We start from the raw sequence: 20829 nt of genomic DNA on the forward strand, positions 1-20829 counted from the left end.
AGGAGAATGGCGTAAACCCGGGAGGCGGAGCTTGCAGTGAGCTGAGATCCGGCCACAGCACTCCAGCCTGGGCAACAGAGCCAGACTCCGTCTCAAAAAAAAAAAAAAAAAAAAAAAACCAGTGGGCCTGGTCTCTCCCTCTGTCCTGGAGGAAGGGGGCATCAGGGGCAGACCAGAGGACAGAGTTGACTTATGGAGAAGAAATGCCTGATCGGGAGGGTCAGGATGGGTTCCTCCCATCACAGGTCCAGAGGCAGCTCAAGTCATTCCCTCACCCTGGCCCTTGAAACAAAGGTGGGTTGCTGGGAGGGAGGAGATGGAGCAGGTGCATCGCTGCCATCACTTCTGGCTGAGAACTCTTCACAACCGCTTGAACAGCAAGTCGGTAGCACCGTGCTGAGAAGTCCAGGCATGCCAAGGTTGAGCAGAAGCCTGTGTGGGGCCACAGTCGCAGGTTACAACCAGGCAGTGAACACCCCACAGCTCACAAAGCAGAAGTGCAGTTACATAGGCCAGCGAGGGTCACGTGACAGGGGTCAAGAAAGGGATTCCGAGGCCAATAAGCCCTCCTTTCTCTTGGCATTTTGGGAATGCCATCTCTGCAGCTCCGTGGCCTGCAGAGAGCTCAGGGCTGCGCTGAGCCAAGGCCTCCCAGGGTTCACCTGCTGTGCCTTCACTGTTTCAGTCAGGGACTTGCCAGCTATGGAGCGCCATTAAGGCCACACCCTTCCCCTTCCCAGGCCTCCAAGAACCTTGCAATTATTAAAAAAAAAAAAAAAAAAAAAAAGAACAGGTTAATGCTATTCTTCTCTCATAAATATCTTGTTTGCTTTATTTTCTATTAGAAAAGTATAGATATTTGTTGCAAAGGATTCAGTCAATGAATAAGAATGTAAAAAAAACCTCACTGTCACAGATAACAATTATTAATGGTTTTCTCTCACTTCTTAGAGACTTTTTCCTATGCATATGCAAACACATTTCTAATAGAAATGGGATTACCATGCACATTTTCTACAACTTGATTTTTCCTCATAACAGTCTATCTTGGACATCATTCCATGCCAGTATATTCAGATTATTTCATTTGTTTTAATAGCTGCTTGGGTTCCATTAAAGGGACATAATATAGTTCATTTTGCGGATTTGTGGGCATCATGATTGTTGATACTTTTTTATGCTTTGTGCTGTATACGGTCACCTTTTTTTTTTTTTTTGAGATGGAGTCTTGCTCTGTCGCCCAGGCTGGAGTGCAGTGGCCGGATCTCAGCTCACTGCAAGCTCCGCCTCCCGGGTTCACGCCGTTCTCCTGCCTCAGCCTCCCAAGTAGCTGGGACTACAGGCGACCGCCACCTCGCCCGGCTAGTTTTTTGTATTTTTTAGTAGAGATGGGGTTTCACCGTGTTAGCCAGGATGGTCTCGATCTCCTGACCTCGTGATCTGCCCGTCTCGGCCTCCCAAAGTGCTGTGATTACAGGCTTGAGCCACCGCACCCGGCCCATCTTTTTATGTGTGTCTCTATACCTCAGTACCAATCAATTTTTTTTTAAGAGTCAGTTTAGGACCATTAACTTAGCCCCAGAAAGGTTGCTCTGCAGATAATATGTTTTGTTTTAGCAGGAAAATAAAGCAGGCTCATGTTCCACAGCTATTCTGAGCTGCCCATGTTTCACTACTTCTCCATTTCTGACTGAATATGCTGGAGAAATATGTGGTCCTGGTAACTGTTTCTTTTTACCTCTAAATTTTAAGGCCTCCAGGTTTTGACTGCCACCATATGCATTTGTCCTCATTGGTAGGCCTTTAGCCAACTCTGTTCACCCGTGTCTTGCACCATCTCTCCTTTGCTTAGTAATCGTGTCTTTCAAACTGTAGCTCCCTTACAGTGGTGTTGACACACGGATTAATGCTTCCAAAATGCTTTGAAGATCAGTTCTTTGTATCACTTTATAATATGATCTGACTCATATCCTGGTCTGACTTACTGTGGTATGTACTTACTCACATCCTATGCACAGAAATAGCATATATGTTCCAGCCAGTCGGCGGTCCCTGCCACACTGATGGACACAGCAACAGGTGGGGAAGGACCCAGAGCCACAAGCCATGACTTCAGCACAACGGGCCACAGCCGTGGTTCCCAAGCCCGGTGCCACACAGTGTTAGGGGCACAGCTGGTGGTGGAAGTCACTCTGCTGACATTTTCAGCACATTTACCCAAAGAATACGTAGTGTTGTAAAGCATCTTCAGCTCAAACAATCGCAAACAGTGCCGCATTTTCACATATGCTCACACCTACACCCAGCTTCATAAGACCAGCTTCGTAAGACCACAGGCCCACCTTTGCCAGGAATTAACGTCAACATGGGATAATAGACTAGGTACAAATTGTGACCCCACAAGATGTTTAAAGCATCCCCCACTGACTTCACTGGCGGGTCTTTGCCTCCTTTATGGGCCTCGTACCTGGGAAGGAGGAAAGGTGGCCGCTGGTGTGCTGCCCTCCAGTGCTCTGCCTTTCCCCTTTGTGCAGTTGATGATTAACCCTCAAAAGCTGAGTAACTGGCTGGGCACGGTGGCTTACGCCTGTTATCCCAGCACTTTGGTAGGCCAAGGCAGGAGGATCACTTAAGTTCAGGAGTTCGAGACCAGCTTGGCCACCATAGTGTGACCTCATCTTTATTTATTAAAAAAAAAAAAAATACATAGCGTTCCAGGGGAGTAAATGTCATCTAAGTCTCCTGTTTAGGAGCCGTATAAATGAAACCCATGAGGGCAATTGATTTTGGAACAATTTTTAGTATACTATTCCATATGGAAACTCCTTACCCCTCAAATGTTCCTTAGTTCAATTACGGTTAGCAGAAAATCTTTTTTTTGAGACGGAGTCTTGCTCTGTCACCCAACCTGGAATGCAATGGCATAATATCGGCTCACTGCAGCCTCCGCCTCCCAGGTTCAAACGATTCTTCTGCCTCAGCCTCCTGAATAGCTGGGACTACAGGTGCCTGCCACCACACCCAGCTAATTTTTGTATTTTTAGAAGTGACGGGGTTTCACGATGTTGTCCAGGTTGGTCTCAAACTCCTGACCTCAGATGATCTGCCCACCTTGGCCTCCCAAAGTGCTGGGATTACAGGAGGAGCCACCGCGCCTGGCCATTAGCAGAAAATCTTTAAGGACAACAGACTAGGTTAGTTTAGTTACTAACCTGTAGTTTTCCTGACTGACGTGAAGTGTTGAATTCCCGTCAAGCAAGGATAAAAATGTTCTGATATATTTATAATAATAATATTCTGATCAAGTAATAACTTCCCAAAAGTCCTACAAACTTTTCTTGATTTCTTTTCGTGTATTTTAGTAACCAATGAAAGAATGTTTGGATTTCTGCGGTTTTCTAAATTGCTTTCTTGAAGTGTGTAGGTAAATCTGAGTTGGTTCACTCCTCAGAACATCCTTTGCCTTTGACCATAGCAGCCAGGTGTTTGACTGCGATGAGAAGAAAGAACACCTTTATCCACACACATAGCATTTTCCTTCCCACTCGACCTCTTATCATGCTGGCCCCTGAAATACTGTTTCCTAGAATACTATTGAGTTCATGCTGAACCTAAACATAATGTAGGATTTATTTCTAGAGTTAGCATGAACACAAGTGTGTTCTCAGCTACTTAGGACAAGCCTCTGGATTCTGACTCCAATCGTAACATCCTTTGAAAAATGATAATGTAGCAACTGGTATGCTTGTCCATCTATTTAGCACATGGCATTTTCAAGGTGCTGTTTTAGCCACAGATTATTCCTATGGTTTCTTGAGAATATGAGGTTTTGTGTAGCCTTCAATAGACTTGATTTTGGTAATAAAAATAGTGCAGCTTTTCCCTTTTAAAAATTTAAATAACTCTAGAAGGAAAAAACTCTATCTAAATTTTGTAACAGATCGACTTATTCTCTCAGGAACAACAGCTGTCAAATGAAAATTCGAGAGTGTCTTTTCCTGATGTTTAAGCCCTTGCCTCTTAATCCCAGCCTATTCATTATAAACCAATGAAGAGAACTGAGAAGACAATGAAAAATAAAAGGACAGAAAACGCCCTGCTAGTAAAAGTTGGAGACAGTAATAGTACATGAAACCGGGAGGGTCTCACTGCACTTCAGATGGCATGACAGGCAATAACAGAAGCTTCAGAATCACTGATTACCATTTTAACATTTATATACAGACATCTTTAAGTCCCCCTAGGCAATGTTAAGGAAAGTCCTCAGGCATCAGAAAGGTGCCTGAGTAGTGATACAAACAGGAACAGGCTGTTTCAAGGGTCTGCTGACATGGCTGAGGGGCTCAAACGCACTACAGGTGGAACATCTTTAAACTGAAAACTGAAAATCCAAAATGCTCCAAAATCCAAAACTTTTTGACATGATGCCACCAGTGGAAAATTCTACATCTGACCTCCTGTGACGGGGCACAATCGAAACTTTGTTTCATGCACAAAATTATTTTAAATGTTCTATAAAATTACCTTTAGGCCATCTGTAGATGGTGTCTATGAAGCATAAATGAATTTTGTGTTTAGACTTGGGTCCCATTCCCAAGCTCTCTCATTATATATATGCAGGTATTCCCAAATCAGAAAATCTGAAACCCAAAGCACTTCCGGTCCCAACCTTTTCAGATAAGGTTTCCTCAACCCATATCTCAGAAGACTCAACAGAGCTGGGAAACAGGGCCTGGACATCCAAGCTGTGACTAAGAGGGGTGCAGAAAAAAATGAAAAAGGCACCAACAGACCACAATGAGGGAAGTACAAACGCATCTACTTTTGAACTTTGAAGACAAAAGACCGGATTTTGAAGCTTGCCCAGGAAAGGAGAGAGAACAGTTACAGATGTCCAGATAAGAATGACTTCCCCTCTCGGGCTTTGGTAACAAGAAGGATTTGAGAGGAAAACACACAAATATGCAAAAAAGGAATGACAGGCAATAACAGAAGCTTTTTTCCTAAAAGACCAGGAACCCTCAGTTCCCTTCCTTTGGTCTATGTGTCTGTCCTTCTGAAGGGCTGTTGTTGATGAGAGCCTGGCTGGAGAGATGGGCAAGCTCGCTGGCCAGCCAAGGCAGGGTGCTGTGGGCTGGTGTGCAGATAAAGTGAGACAAAGACATGACACTCTTACCACAGCCTCTGCCTGGCACAGAGTCAAGGGAGAGATAACTGTGGCTGCCCTTCCTGTCGATATCTCTTCTAGACAGCAGAAAGAGTGTGTGAAAGAACAGAGAGAGATGTGTGAGCTCAGGGCCCTTGGAGGAAAGGGAGCTGTGCGTGTGGCTGGAACATGGGTCCATGGCAGGTGGGTGCACATGGCAGTAGACTCAAATTTGTCCTGAAGGCCACATGGAATACTGAGGGGTAGGAGGTATGGGAGGATGTGGTAGAGAATTCTGTAGAATAGAACATGCAGCCACAGGTGCGATCATGCAGCCATTTTTGTATTTAGAGTTTGCATTCAGTGACCTGACTGTGAGCTTTGTCTGGATTTGGCAGTGACAGAAAAGTGTCCATCCCTGGAGGCGGGGGCCCAGCCCTGATGATTTGTTGGCAGATCCTGTTTTCCAGCCAGGGCTAAGGCCAGTCTGAGGTTGGGTTGTGAGGTCCTGGACATCACTAGCCACTTGGGCCTCTAGCAGGAAATCCTGATTTCTTTTTGTTTCGGGGAAGTTTTGACAAACGCATCCAGACTCCTTTTCCGCTGGTGCCACGGGAAATTCCACACCACAAGTGTTGCTGCTTCCGGCCCTGATGTGAGCATATCACCACCGTGACTCACAACAGCATTCACCAGCCCTGGCAGCTATTTTGAGTTTTTGTTAATATGTCAAATGCATTATTGATTGTGAGAAATGACTGTTTTTATCTAAACTTGAAACCTAGACTTTTACATGAAAAAAAAGTTTTATTCGATGGGGAGAAGGACACTTCACTTACTTTGCATATGGAGCATTTCATTTTTATGTTTATGATATAAAACATTTCATGGGATATCTCAGACACTGGGATACAGAGATTAATCAGAGAAAAACATTTGCTCCTTACTCTTTTGAGTAATAATAATAATAGCTATAGCTAATACTCTCATAGTGCATTGTTAAGTGCTTTCCACATATTATGAACTCATTTGCTCCTCACAAAAACTGTGAGGTAGGAGCAGTTATCCCATTTTATAGAAGAGGAGACTGAGGCACAGAGAGCTTAAGTAATTTGCTGACAATCATGTAGCAAGTATGGCAGCTTGTCTTTTTTTTTTTTTTTTTTTTTTTGAGGCGGAGTCTCACTCTGTCGCCCAGGCTGGAGTGCAGTGGCTGCATCTCAGCTCACTGCAAGCTCTGCCTCCTGGGTTCACGCCATTCTCCTGCCTCAGCCTCCCGAGTAGCTGGGACTACAGGCGCCCACCACCTCGCCCGGCTAGTTTTTCGTGTTTTTTTTAGTAGAGATGGGGTTTCACCGTGTTAGCCAGGATGGTCTCGATCTCCTGACCTCGTGATCCGCCCGTCTCGGCCTCCCAAAGTGCTGGGATTACAGGCTTGAGCCACCGCGCCCGGCCGGCAGCTTGTCTTAAAAGATGCTGCCTCCTCCCACCACCACGCCAACACCTGTGCCTCCCAGCGTTTCGTGCCTTGGGAGTTTTCTCTCCGTGAGTCTGGATTGACCTTCTCACTCACTTTGGTTAGAATTCTGCAGAAGTGATACTTCATGATTTCCTAAGTCTAGGTCATAAGAAGCCCTGCAGGTTCCACCTAAATCTGTTCAAGTGTTCATTCTGTGGGAAGCCAACTGCCACCTAAAAAGTCCAATAGTAGTTGTCATGCTGTGACTGAGGCCGCCATACTGTGAAGGAAGCCCAAGCTAGCCACAGGGAGAGGCCAAGAGGCGCAGGCAGCCTCCTTGCCTGGTCCAGCTGATCTGTGAGTGAAGGGGCCATCACAGAACCAGCTCAAGTGGGCTGTCAGGTGACTCCAGCCCCAACTGCCATCTGACTATCATCTTCTGACAGACCCCAAACGAGAACCCAACTGAGCTCAGTCAACCCACAGAACCACCAGAGAAAATAGAAGTTATTGTTTAAGCCACTACATTTTAAGGTGGCTGATGACCAAAATAGCCAACAAGTGGTTGAATGGGATTTAAACCAGGCAGTCTGGTTCCAGAATGCATGCTGTTAACCACGAGAGACGTGGATGCAAACCAGGGCAAAATGCAGCTGCCAGTCACACACTTGGAGAAGGCAGCAAACTCCATGAGAAAATGTAATTGATGCTTTCCCCCAACAACATCAAATCTTCTATTTTTTTCCTTTAGCAATTTTTGCTAAATAATTTTGCTGATTTTGCTGATAATTTTGCTTGGAAAAGAGTACACACTACCTTGCATTCTCATCATAGGACAGTGGAAAGGTGAAAGAGGTTTTCTTATGTCGAATGTCTGCTGTGCACCCCACTCTGCTAGGTGCCCCCTGGTCAATTTCTTAAGCACCTACTATGTGTCAGGTACCAGGTGCCTTAGGTTTCACAGCAACAGTGAGACCTCATGGCTGCCTTCATGAAGCATGCACTGGGGAAGACAGAGGAGCCAAAACACAAAACAAATGCACCTGAAACAAAGAAATGTCCCACAGCAAGGGGTGGGCAGTCAGGGAGGGCTCTCTGAGGAGGTGGCATTTAGGCTGGACATAAAGAATGGAGGGTTTGCCTGGCAGAGAGTTGGGGGAAGAGCTCTGCAGCAGGAGGAGCTGCATTGGCAAAGGCAGAGGGTAGGTGAGACCTGGCAGGTTCGGGGAAGGTGGAGGCTAGGGAGCACCCAGGAAGTGGCGGGTGATGAGATCAGGAAGCCACCCCGCCACCTGCCATGAGCTGTAGGCCCTGGGGAAGTGCATAGATTTTTCTCTGAGAGTACCAGGAAGCCACTGAAGGATTGTCTCTTTCAACCTTCTATTGATTATCTAGAATTATTAGGAATGTCCAGGTCTTCCTGTACTGGGCAGGAACAGCCCTGGGCACGTTTGGTTGCTGGTTTTTCTCTTCCCTTGGGCCATGCAATTGCTGTCATTTCCTTCTGTGTTATACATGTGGCATACGTGTTCTAGGCCAGCCTGTCCCTGCTGCTCCCTTCTGCACTGGAGTCCACATGGCTGCAAATGATGCTCGGAAGACTAGTGCGGTGAGCCCCAGGGTCCACAGACAGTTATCACCTGGGGAGCTGTTAAAATGCTGCTTCAACCGGGCAGAAGAGCTCACACCTGTAATCCTAGAACTTGAGGCCAAGGTGAGAGGATCGCTTGAGGGCAGGAGTTCCAGACCATCCTGGGCAACACAGAGAGACCCAGTCTCTACAAAAACTAAAATAAATTAGTTGGGTGTGGTGGTGTGTTCCTGTAGTCCTGTCTCCTTGGGAGGCTGAGTCAAGAGGATCCCTTGAGCCCAGTAGTTTGAGGTTGCAGTGAGCTATAATTGTGCTACTGTACTCCAGCCTGGGTAACAGAGCAAGACACCATTTATTTAAAAAAAAAAAAAAACCTGCTTCCTAGTACACGGTTCAGGGGCATATGGGCAGGGTCCAGAGGGTTCTGATACGAGGGGGGCCCATTTTGAGGAATCTGGGTTAGGGCTGAGCCACTACTCCTGAGCCTGAGCCTGTCCCTCCTGCATACCCTGCCATCCCCAAAACAAGTGAAAGAAGGGGCTGGCAAACTTGGAGAACCTACCGAAACCGACCTGGGCTTTGTCCTGCATCTCCGTGTGCCCCATTGTAAAGGCTGTCCTCTCAGAACAGAGGGGAGGACTTGAATGAGAGAGACGATGGGGTGGGGCAGGCTCTGTGACTAACCAGCCTCCTCCCAGGGCAGGGCTTTGGAAGGAAGCAGAGGTGGCTGCCCCGCAGGAGTCACCAAGTGACCCAGTCGGCCTCATGAGCGTCTGACGGGGAGGGCGTGAGGCCTGACGCTGGGTTCTCTGCCTGTGCCTCACTGCTTACAGGAGCACCCCCGCCTAGCCCACTTTGGAAGCTAGGATTTTTAGAAACCCCTAACGAAAATGAAGAAGGAATTTTTTTTTAAGTTTTCAGGTACACTTTGAAACATTTAATAACCTTCCCTGGTGTTATGGGGACATTCCTGTTACACAGCTTCAATCCCTGTTGCTAGAGGTGGTAAAGCCCCTCTCCCTCCTAATCACTGGTTACCAATGGAGAACCCCCAGCCTAGAAGGTGGGAGGGAAGGATTATAAATGCAGAATTCTAGGTGGAAGAGAGGTAGTAGGCAGTCCATGCCGAGAAACACTGGCCAGGCACGTTTCTCCCTGTCCCCGGCTCTTTCTCTCACCAGCTAGGCGACCTGGGCGAGTTACTTCCTCTGCTGGAGCTTCATTTTCCCCTGCTCTAAAACAGGGGAAAGTACTTTCTCTCGGACAGTGGGATCTTACAAGGATCTGAATGATCTGTGTTCATACCTAAACGCTCCATAGATGTCAGCCGTTCCTGTTATCTATGAAGCACAGAGTGGGAGGGAAACAGCAAAAGGCCCTCCCCAGGATACACATGTGGCTTGAATTCAGGTTTCATGTACCTGTGCCCGGCAGGCATCTCAACCATCCAAACAAGCCGGTGGATGTGGAAACGCTGAAAATAACAAGGCTTTCAGGGAGCGTCTGTGTTTTCCTTAGAAAGACAGAGGGAGGTGGGGAGATGCAGGCACACTCCTGTGGGCCTTGGAGGAGGCTGACCTGAGCTTGAATCTCAGCATGGGGCCCTGTGAGCTTCTTTCCGCTTTATAAAGTAAGGGAATTTTCCTTCCCAGGGTTGTTTTGAAGATAACATGTGTAAACCATTTAACATGGATCATGATTAATCACTGGTGATAGTGGCGGTCATGATTCATGTTACAGAACTGGGGTGGTCCCAGAATAGACGGACCCAGCTCAGAGGGCCCGCTTGGCCGAGCGCTCAGAATTTCCCAGGAAGGGCAGAGGATGGGCGAGTCCTGGGACTGGGACAAGGGCCTTACTCTTCAGGAGATCAAAAGCAGGGACCGTGAAGGTACGTGAAGTATTTGGGCCTGACGTAGAGCTATGGAAAGCCACAAGAATGCAGGCAAGGACTGGAGCTGGGAAACCTGCTGAAGAGAATGACCTGGGAGTGGTGTTCTGTGGCTGAGGAGCCCGGCTTCTGGCACTCCACCAATTCTTTCTGCCATAATCCTCTTTCTTGTATCTAGGGATATTTCTCCCATGTGCCCTGATGCAGTTTCCTCAAGAAACCTCCATTCACCTGTAATCTTAGTCTCTTTCTCAAAATCACCTCCAGTTGGAGTCCAAATTGAGATGCAAAACACAGATCAGACCATTTATGCAGTGTTTCGCCTTTCTGAAGCACCCTGCAGTGGGTAAGTGTGTGTGTGCTTGGGACAAAAGGCTACAAAAAGATAGTGAAGATTGTCCCACCCATATCCCCTAGTTCCTTTCCCAGAGCAGACCCTGTCTGCAGACCCTGGGGCTCCTCCCAGCTCACCCACCCACTCCCATGGAGCCCTGGCAGGATTCACTCCACTGCCCTGTGTCGTGGTTTTCCCACTTGTAGTAAATCTTGGAGCTTGTCCCTGTCTGTACTTTGGAGCTGCCTCCCACAGTCCATCATATAGATGGACCAGAATTAATAGGTGGCATCCTTTTGGTGGGTGACATTCAGGCTCTTCCTAATCTTTTGCTGTTACAAACAGTGCCACAGTGGATGTAGACAGGTTAGCATGTATAGTGCAAGTGTATACAGTTGGCACAATGTGCAAATGTATCTTGAAAAGTGCCGAGTAGGGAGGAGCTTAAAAAAAAAGAAATTGCTGGCCAGGTGCAGTATCTCGTGCCTGTAATCCCAGCACTTTGGGAGGCTGAGATGGGCAGATCACAAGGTCAGGAGTTTGAGACCAGCCTGACCAACATGGTGAAACCCTATCTCTACTAAAAATACAAAAATTAGCCGGGCATGGTGGCTCAGGCCTGTAATCCCAGCTACTCAGGAGGCTGAGGCAGGAGAATCACGTGAACCCGGGAGGCGGAGGTTGCAGTGAGCCGAGATGGCACCACTGCACTCCAGCCTGGGCGACAGAGCTAGACTCTGCCTCAAAAAAAAAAAAAGAAAAAAAATCGCTGAGTAGATTTTAAGTGTTCTTACCACAACAAAACAAGTATGTGAAGTAATGCATATGTTAATTAGCTCAATTTAGCCATTTCACAATGAATGCCTATTTTATTTTGTTTTATTTTAATTTAATTTTACTTTATTTTATGGTTTATTTTATTTTGAGACAGGATCTCGAGGCTCTGTCGCCCAGTCTGAAGTGCAGTGGCATGATCACAGCTCACTGCAGCCTTGACCTCCTGGGTTCAAGTGAGCTTCCCACCTCAGCCTCCTGAGTAGCTGGGACTACAGGTGCATGCCACCATGCCCAGCTAATGTTTTGTATTTTTTGCAGAGATGGGTTTTCACCTTGTTGCCCAGGCAGGTCTCAAACTCCTAGGCTCAAGTGATTCACCTGCCACTGCCTCCCAAAGTGCTGGGATTGCAGGCATGAGCCACTGCACCCAGCCTCAGTGTATACATATTTCAAAACAACATGTTGGACATGATAAATATATACAATTTTTCTTTATCAATGTAAAAAAAGTAAATGAAATAGAGACTAGTCCAAAAAATGTGCAGATGTAACTCTAAGATGCATTCCTAGAAGTGGAATTTTGGGATCAAAAGGAACTGCGGTCTTTTTATGTTAGCTGGTGCCAAAAATGCCACTGTAGAAGGCATGCCCGTTTACACGCCCACTGTCTCATTCTAATTCTCATTTTCATTCCTCATGGTTAGTGTGGTTGAGCATCTTTTCATGTATACCTTTCTAAAGTATTTCCTTTTCTGGAGGTATTTGACTGTTTTGAAATACTGTTGGTAACTACATGGACTTCTTTTAGCAAAATAAGTGAGTCATTTTTTTTATAAGGAGCCCCGTGTGGATTCCCATGGTTCCCACTGACTGGGTCTTTCTTTCCATCTGTGACGTAAGCCCAGAAATAACTGTCTGTGAGTAATAGTTTGGCATGAGGAGCTGGTTAGCTGATAACTTAATTGCTAGAGCTGGTCTGCAGAGCTGGCTGTTGTCCACAAGCATGCAGGACACTTGTGCAATGCCAAGATGTTTGAAAAGAGGAACAGGGCAGGGCGAGGGGCAGGGTCTTCAGGTCAGAAGTTGCTTTCCAGCCCTTTTTGACCCCAGTTGTCATCCCTTTGGTTTAACATTTCTCTTTAGAAAACTGTAACCTGAAGAAACATTACCTTTGCCCTTCTGAACCACAGAATGACAAGATGCATTGTCACGGTCGAAGTCTTGTTTATAAATGTTTGGCCTCACCACATTTGGGTGGAGTCTGTTGGCATTTTGCCTCAAGAAAATTCAGTGCAAGTAATGTTTGCCAAGCTAACTCCATCTGATTTATAGACATATTGTATGAGACTTTCTTGGCTGACTTATACACAAAGCCCACTTGAAAAATGAGGAATGGACAATTTCCATGTGCGTGACACGGGATTCCTGGATCTGTTCATCCTAATATGTAACAATATCAGAAGGTTAGATGGGGTGACTTCTTAAGCATCCTTGGAAGTCATTCATTCCACAACCCTTCCTCGGATAGTTTCTTTCAGTATAGGGTTGTTTGGAATTGGATGACAATAAGTTAAACTTTAGGGCAACTAATGACACCTATAGAAAGATTCAGGGACCATTGGCCGGGCACGGTGGTCACACCTGTAATCCCAGCACTTTGGGAGGCCGAGACGGGCGGATCACGAGGTCAGGAGATCAAGACCATCCTGGCTAACACGGTGAAACCCCATCTCTAGAATAATACAAAAAATTAACTGGGCGTGGTGTCGGGCACCTGTAGTCCTAGCTACTCGGGAGGCTGAGGCAGGAGAATGGCGTCAACCCGGGAGGCGGAGCTTGCAGTGAGCTGAGATTGCGCCACTACACTCCAGCCTGGGCAATGAGCGAGACTCCATCTCAAAAAACAAACAAACAAACAAACAGACAAACAAACATTCAAGGACCTTCAAATAGGCCCAAATGCTATAGCACATGAATCCAGTGGAAGGGATGTAATAAAATGAAACTTACGGTTTGATAATTGTGTCATTTAGAGTTGTTCATTCAGTATTCCTGTAGCCATCTGAAGGGTCATCTTAGTTTGCCACCGTAACTAGTTCGTGTCTGTACTATACAGATGCTGAGCTAAATCGATTTTCCTGGGAATTTGACTTTTTATTTCAAAGAAGCTTACTGTTTGGAACCACCCTATATAGCTAAAATTTAAGATCTAGAAAGAATCCTTATTGATCATCTGACTCACAGCTATAGAAACTGAGGCCCAGCAGAATGCAGTTGTCAAGCCAGGCTCCAGGACTTACAGGATTTTCTTGGTAGGTTTTTTACCAACTTCCCTCTCCAGCAAAGAACCTAAAATGACTGATAATACCGAGTTGCTGTCTTTCTCCAGGGCTCAGCCTTCTTTAAATGGGCCTGCTTCTTCTTCTGATATTTCATCTGAGATGGAAAGTGAGATACGAAACCCAATTTTCCCTTTCACTTGGTCACATGCCCAGAAGCAGCAGCATTCAGTGGCCTGAGTAATGGCCCATGTCTGTGGCGTGGCATGAACCTGTGATATGGGGCTCTCCCGCCCTTGCCCTGGAGGGGCCTTCAGGGACAAGTGGCTCACCCATCTGTTATTGTCACAACATCCCCCAGAGGAAGGAGGGACAGGCTGTGAGGTTAGCTTGTTTATTTTATGAGGAAACAGGCACAGAAAAATGAATTTACAGAGTTTTGGGCAAAATCCCAAAGGAAAGAGGAGTGGGAAGAGCAGAGAGCAGATAAACAGCACAACGCATCCCGGGGCACGCCTGGTTCTTCCTTTTATTTAAATTTTGGTAGGTTCAGTGGCCACACCCACTTCAGGCTGGGTACTGGGAGACAACCTTCGGGGTTTTCTGGTAGCCAGTTACATTCTTCAAGAGGTGGTCATTACCAGCTAAAAGCTTTGAGGTGAACTCACATCCAGCCTCTGCAAAAGGAGCTTGGGAACCTGTGTTCCCTCTGGACAGTCTCCCAGACCCGTTTGGTATCAGCCCCTCCCCGCCACTGCCCTGGGTCTGGTCAGCTGGGGAGAAGGGGGCAGGGAGGAGAGAAGGCCGGTGGGGCAGAGCCATTCATTCTGTGGCTTATTTTGTCATCAGCAGTTCCCATTGCTCCCGCTGATTGGGGGCCGCCTCTTCCTCGGGGAGGGTGTGGTTGCTGAGATACTGCTTCCCCCTCAGGGTGGCGCTCGGCACACCCAGCATAGCCTCTGGCAGGAAAGTGCTGGAATTACCTTCACCAAAAGCGCCATTGTAGAAGAAAAAGAACAACCTCCTCAATAATAATGCAAGTGGGCCAATCATTTTTACAATATGCATATTTGTTTTCTTGATATAAAAATAATATATATTCATGGTAGAACACTTAGAAAAACAGAAATCGAAAAGGAGAAAATAAAGTACAGTCACCTCTGATTCTACCATCCTGGTGTACATATGGTACAGCGCAGTGGGTGAAAACACAGGCTCTAGGATCCGAGACCCTGGGTTTGAATCTGGGCTCCCCTGAGAAACAGCTGTGTGCCTCGGATCGGTTATTTAACCTCTCTGAGTCTTTTTTCTTCCCCTTTAAAATGGGTGTAATGAAAGTACCTACTTCATGGGATTGTTGCAGGGATTACAAGATTGTAGTGATATGGAGCTCACAGGGCAGTGCAGGAATGTAGTGAGAGCTAAGTAAATACTTACTGCAGTTACTGATTTATAGCTATCATTTTGCTCTCAGCCAGGAGGACATTTTCAGAAGCAACCTTTGCTAGTTGCAAAGTAAACTCAGCCTGGAAACAATGCAGAGACTCCTTGCCCTAAAGTGGCTGTTATTATTGACTACAGGGACTCTTTTCGAAAGTGTATTTATAATAAATACCTGATTGATCCCAGGTAGCTGATGTTTACTTTGAGATGATTTACACTTCCCCAGTTAGTAACAACACTTTTTAGAAACGCATACCACTATTTAAGCAACTAACCCTGCCAAATTGCTAAAAATCAGTTACATTTCTTGTTCAAGTGAATTCACTTGAGTAAACCAATTTTACTGTATTTTATTGTGATAAGAACACTTATGAAATCTACCCTCTTTACACATTTTTAACTATCCATTACAAGCACAATGTGGCTATAGGCACAGTGTGGTCCCACAGATCTCTAGAACTTACTCATCTTGCGTAACTGAAATTTTATGCCGGTTGATTACCAAAGCCCCATTTCCTTCTCCCCACAGCCTCTGGCAGTCACAGTTCCCCTCTCTGATTTTGTGTGTTTGACTATTTTACATGTCTTATACAAGTGGAATTAGGTATATTTGTCCTTCTGTGATGGGCTTATTTCACTTAGCATGTTTTTTTCCTCAAGGGCCATCCATGTTGTTGCATATTGCAGAATTTCTTTTTTAAGGCTGAATAGTATTCCACTGGATGTGTACACCACATTTTCTCTATCCATTCATTCATTGATGGATGCTTTTGTTATTTCTACATCTTGGCTATTGCCATTAAGTGCCCATCAATGAATGAATGGATAAAGAAATTATGTCAGTAATGCTGAAGTCAACATGGGTGTGCAGGTATCTCTTCAAAGTCCTGATTTCAGTTCTTTTGGACAAATACCCAAAGTGGGATTGCTGGATGATATGATAGTTCCATTTTTAATTTTTGGAGGAATAAACCAAATGTATTGAACACCTACTGTGTTCAGTAGTAATTCCAGGGCTTGTAGTGGTGAATATAATAAGGAGTGGAGTCTCTACCCTCAGAATTTCTGTCTTATAATCAGCAAATTTATATACCATTTCAGAGTATAAGTGCTACAAAGAAATTCATTAAAGCCATAAGACTCTATCCCCCAGGAACCTGATTTGATCGTGTGAGGCATCTGCAGTGGGCCTTTGGGTTACAGACACAGTGAAGACTTGGCCCTGCTCTCAGGCTGCGACAGACCCCATCAGGAGGAAAGAGGAAAGGCAGTTCTGTTCACTGGGTGGGGAAGGCCACCCAGAGGAGAGTGCCCCAGAGGGATGAGTGGCTGTAGATGGAGAAGAGGAAAGGGCATTCCAGGCAGAAAGAAAAGCCTGGGCAATGGTGTGGAGACAGGGAAGTACAGGATGCTACTGGGAAATAGCAAAGAGCCCAGTGTGGTTTGTGCAGTGGAGAGGGTGGGGCTTAGTAAGAGACTATGAGCAAAGGTTGAGAGTTGAGGCAGAGGCTGGTCATGGAGAATTTGTTCTGTAAACATTTATTTTAGAAGTAATCAGGGACACTCACAGTTTTGGAGATTATCTCTGAGTTCTAAGAAGGGGTGGAGATCATTTGAGGGCTGGATTGGTGAGGATGGGACCTGAATTGGTGAGGATGGAACAAGAAGGCACTCTTGGTGCCTGCCTCGGGCTGGCTGCTCACTGCACTGGGTGCTGGAGGGACACAAAGGTGAACATGAAGCCAGGAGAGCCTGGGGTTGCACAGACAGAGCCACACAGAAAGTGCTGGGGGCAGGGGTAGGAATGCCCACATGGAACTGGAGCTGCTAACTCTGGGAGGGGTGGGCAGGGCCTCGAAAAGAGGAGAGATTTGAGCAGAGTCTTAGGCAGTGTTCCATCACCACCACAGGCAAGTGGCCCTGCCCACCCCAGGAGTGGGAGGAGGGACATGGCAGGAGGGGCTCGGCTGCATTTCTGCCTGTGCTGCATTGCCTTGCATCCTTTCATTAACACACATCTATCTATCTTTCTTTCTTTCTTTCTTTTTCTTTCTTTCTTTCTTGCTTGCTTGCTTGCTTGCTTTTCTATTCTTTCTTTCTTTCTTTTTTTTTTTTTTTAATATAGACAGGGCCTCACTCGTCCAGGTTGGTCTCGAACTCCTGGGCTCAAGTGATCCTCTTGCCTTGGCCTCCCAAAGTGCTGGGATTGCAGGTCTGAGCCACCACGCCTGGCCACAGACACGCATCTTGTTTAAAACTCGTAATTAGAAACTTGGCTTTGAAAATAAATTTAAGCATTATTTTTATCTTTATATTAAATATAATATCTTTATATTAAAAATAGACTGCCAAATTTGACCTGAGCCAGGGAGCAACTGTTCTAACCCCTTATACCATTTCCTGGTGGTTCTTTCTGCGGCCAGGATGGAGGACCAGTTTCCACAGGGGCTGTGACGGGAAGCCCTTGATTAGGTAGAAGGGGCTCCTTCCTTCCTGCCCCCTCCCTCTGTTCCCAGAACATGGAGCCAGGAGTGCCAATCTGGGATCTTCCGCAGGACAGATTCTTTCTCCTAGTTCCCCAAGCTGTGCAGCTTATGGGTCCTTTGGCAAAGAAAGAAGCTATATTTTGAAACAACAGGACTGATTACATTTCTTTTTTATTCCATACTAATACAGTTTTCACTGGAAGGTCTTAAAGAATTGAAATTTCTATTAATTGCATGAATAAGTGTTGAAAATATACTGAGCACTGTGGGATGGTTCTATGGTTATGTTGAGTCCTGCACCCACAACACACACTCGTACGTGCAAACACATACAGGTCCAGATCGGTCCGTGCCCCAGGCCGTGTTGCACTGTGCCTAGCTGAAACCAGTTCTCACAAACTCGGAGTATTCTCACTCCTGATCTGTCACCATGAGAGGCTCTCATCACTTTGGCCAGAAATCAGGATGCAGGTTAGCCGCTTCGAGTGGTTCTTAAGGCCGATTTCCTCTAAAGCTTTAAGACTTCTACTTTAGCTTCGTTCATCTCCATATACAGCCAGCTTAGGTATGTAGCCCCTTGATGAACAGATTTCAACTTCCTGGTCCATTCAGCAGTTTGTGGAGATGTGTATTTTTAAACAAGTTTAGCAGCCTTGGTTTTTTCTTTCTTTTCTTCCTATTTACTTTTGCTTTTTAAGTCAATTTTGTAGAAGTATAACATATGATTAAATGCACCTTTTTTTTTTTTTTTTTGAGATAGAGTCTCTCTCTGTCACCCAGGCTGGAGTACAGTGGTACAATCTCGGCTCACTGCAACCTTCACCTCCCGGGTTCAAGCGATTCTCCTGCTTCAGCCTCCCGAGTAGCTGGGATTACAGGTACCTGCCAAAAATTAGCCTGGCTAGTTTTTGTATTTTTAGTAGAGACAGGGTTTCACCAAGTTGGCCAGGCTGATCTCAAACTCCTGACCTCAGGCAGACCGCCCGCCCCAGCCTCCCAAAATGCTGGGATTACATGCATGAAAAATGCATCTATTTTATCTAATTGTACAGTTTGGTGAATTGGACACATTTGCATACTCATGTGACCATGGCCATCATCAAGTTATAGAAACTTTCCGTTACCCTGAGACGCTCCCTGTTTGTCCGTTCCACTCACCAGCTGGGCTCCCGTCACAGGCAGCCACTGCCTGCCTTCTGTCACTGTGGTTTAGCTTTGCCTGTTTTAAAATCTCATAGGAATGGAATCCCCCAGAAAGCACTCTCTGGTGTCTGTCTTCTTTTACTCAGCATAATGTGTCTGAGATTCAGCCATGCAGTTCATTCAGCAGTTCATTCCTCTTCACGGCTGAGTGGTATTCCACTGAATAGTTGTGCCACAGTGTATCCATCTCATCCCGTTGAGGGACATGGACATTGGGATCACTTCCAGTTTGGGGCTTATAGAAGTGGGTCCCTCGGTGACTGTTCCAGCCATGTCCTGGACACTTCATAATTACTCACCAATCCATTTTTTACTTTTGTCTTTGAAGTGTCTTGTAAAATTCCAAGATGTTCAGTGTACTCTCAATGTCCAGACACATGTGTTCCAAAAGATTGTTTAAAGCCAGTATTGGGAATTTTGAACAGATTTTTTCACAGAAAACATTCAGTCCTCTCAGAAGCATTGACTCAGAAGCTGACCTTCTCCTAGTCAGCACTGTTCTGGGCTGTGACCAGCAGGTAAGAAGGCCTACCCTTATGGCTCACAGCCCAGCAGGGTTGTAGGACTCCTGTAGGAGCCCAGAAGAGCAGGGGCCACTTCTCAGAGGACACAGAGCTTGGTCTCAAAGGCTGAGTCCGAGTTGTTGTGTCTCTACCCAGCACTGAACACCAGGGGGATGCATCTATGAACTGAGCTGTCTGTAAGAACTGAACAATGCACGTCCAGACCAAATACAGTCCACTCAGAATTTTAAAAATACTATATAGGCCAGGCACGGTGGCTCACACCTGTAATCCCACCCCTTTGGGAGGCCAAGGCAGGAGGATCACCAAACCCAGGAGTTTGAGACCAGCCTGGGCAACATAGTGAGACCCATCTCTATAAAAAATTGTTTCAAAAGTTAGCCAGGCATGGTGACGCACACCTGTGATCCCAGCTACTTGGGAGGCTGAGGCAGGAGAATTGCTTAAGCCAGGGAAGTCAAGGCTGCAGTGAGCCATAATCACCCCACTGTGCTCCAGCCCACATGACAAAGTGAGACCCTGTCTTAAAACAAAGGTCAGGTGTGGTGGCTCACGCCTGTAATCCCAGCACTTTAGGAGGCCAAGGCGGGCGGATCACGAGGTCAGGAGATCAAGACCATCCTCGCCAACACGTCGAAACCCCGTCTCTACTAAAAATACAAAAATTTAGCCAGTCGTGGTGGCTGTGCCTGTAGTCCCAGCTACTCGGGAGGCTGAGGCAGGAGAATGGCGTGAACCCAGGAAGCAGAGCTTGTATTGAGCTGAGATTGTGCCACTGCACTCCAGGCTGGGCAACAGTGCATGACTCCGTCTCAAAAAAAAAAAAAAAAAAAAAAAACCCACTATGCAGACCAAACAAAACAGCAGCTGAGCACCACATTCAGTCTGAGGCCTCTTGGTTTTCAACCTTGTTCTAAGTGATTGCTTCCTTCATAGGCCTAGTTAGCACAGTGTAGCTAACCTCTAGTGTTCCTGGGAACCTAACCACCCTCTAATAGAACCTTTGGAAACATTCGTTATTCTCATCCTTCTGGGTACAAACGTGTGCCCTGCTTTATTCCAGCCAGCATGGGTATGTACAGGACTTTCCTGAGCTGGAGAGTGTCTGTGATTAAAATCATAGATTCAATTGAGGAGCAAGCTGGAATCTTTAAGACCTGCTGGTAGAAAAGGAAGGCCACTGGGCTTCTGTGAGTCTGCTGCTCCGTTGACCGCAGATGAGCAGTGTTTTTGTTCCCTTGGTATCTTCTGTTATCTACTTCTGAGCACTGATGCTCTCACTTGTCTCAAGCATTGGTGCACTGTCGCCTTCACCCTAAATAATTTTATTTCCTTCTATAACCGCAGACTGTGCTTCTCCCACAAATATTTCTTGCATCCTCACTGTGTGCCAGGCACTGGATACAAAGATTTTTAGAATAACCAGTAGATAGCATTTTGGACCGCTTTCTAGGTGCCAAGGTGATTCTAAATGCTTCACTTATATTAACTCTGCAGCTCCTGAGGCCTGTGGATACTATTATCAGTCCTAGCATAGCCCTAAGACACTATTGTTACAGATGAGGGAATGAGGCACAGAGAGGTGAAGTAACTTGCCCAAGGTCACAGAACTAGTAAGTGATGGAGCCAGGAAGGTCCCAGGCAGTCTGGGTCCAAGGCCCACGTTGTCCACCACTATCTTATGTGACTGTGATGA

The 20829-nt window shown here is 46.2% G+C and overlaps 1 protein-coding gene across 1 annotated transcript in view; it reads left to right on the forward strand.

The window, feature by feature from the left end:
* EHD4 (EH domain containing 4) overlaps positions 1-20829 on the forward strand; it is a 78044-nt gene that overhangs the window by 34500 nt on the left and 22715 nt on the right. The gene's annotated exons all lie outside the window — the stretch shown is intronic.

Source organism: Rhinopithecus bieti, unplaced genomic scaffold (assembly GCF_001698545.2).
Source record: "Rhinopithecus bieti isolate Rb0 unplaced genomic scaffold, ASM169854v2 scaffold_26426, whole genome shotgun sequence".
In the NCBI taxonomy this organism is placed as follows: domain Eukaryota; kingdom Metazoa; phylum Chordata; class Mammalia; order Primates; family Cercopithecidae; genus Rhinopithecus; species Rhinopithecus bieti.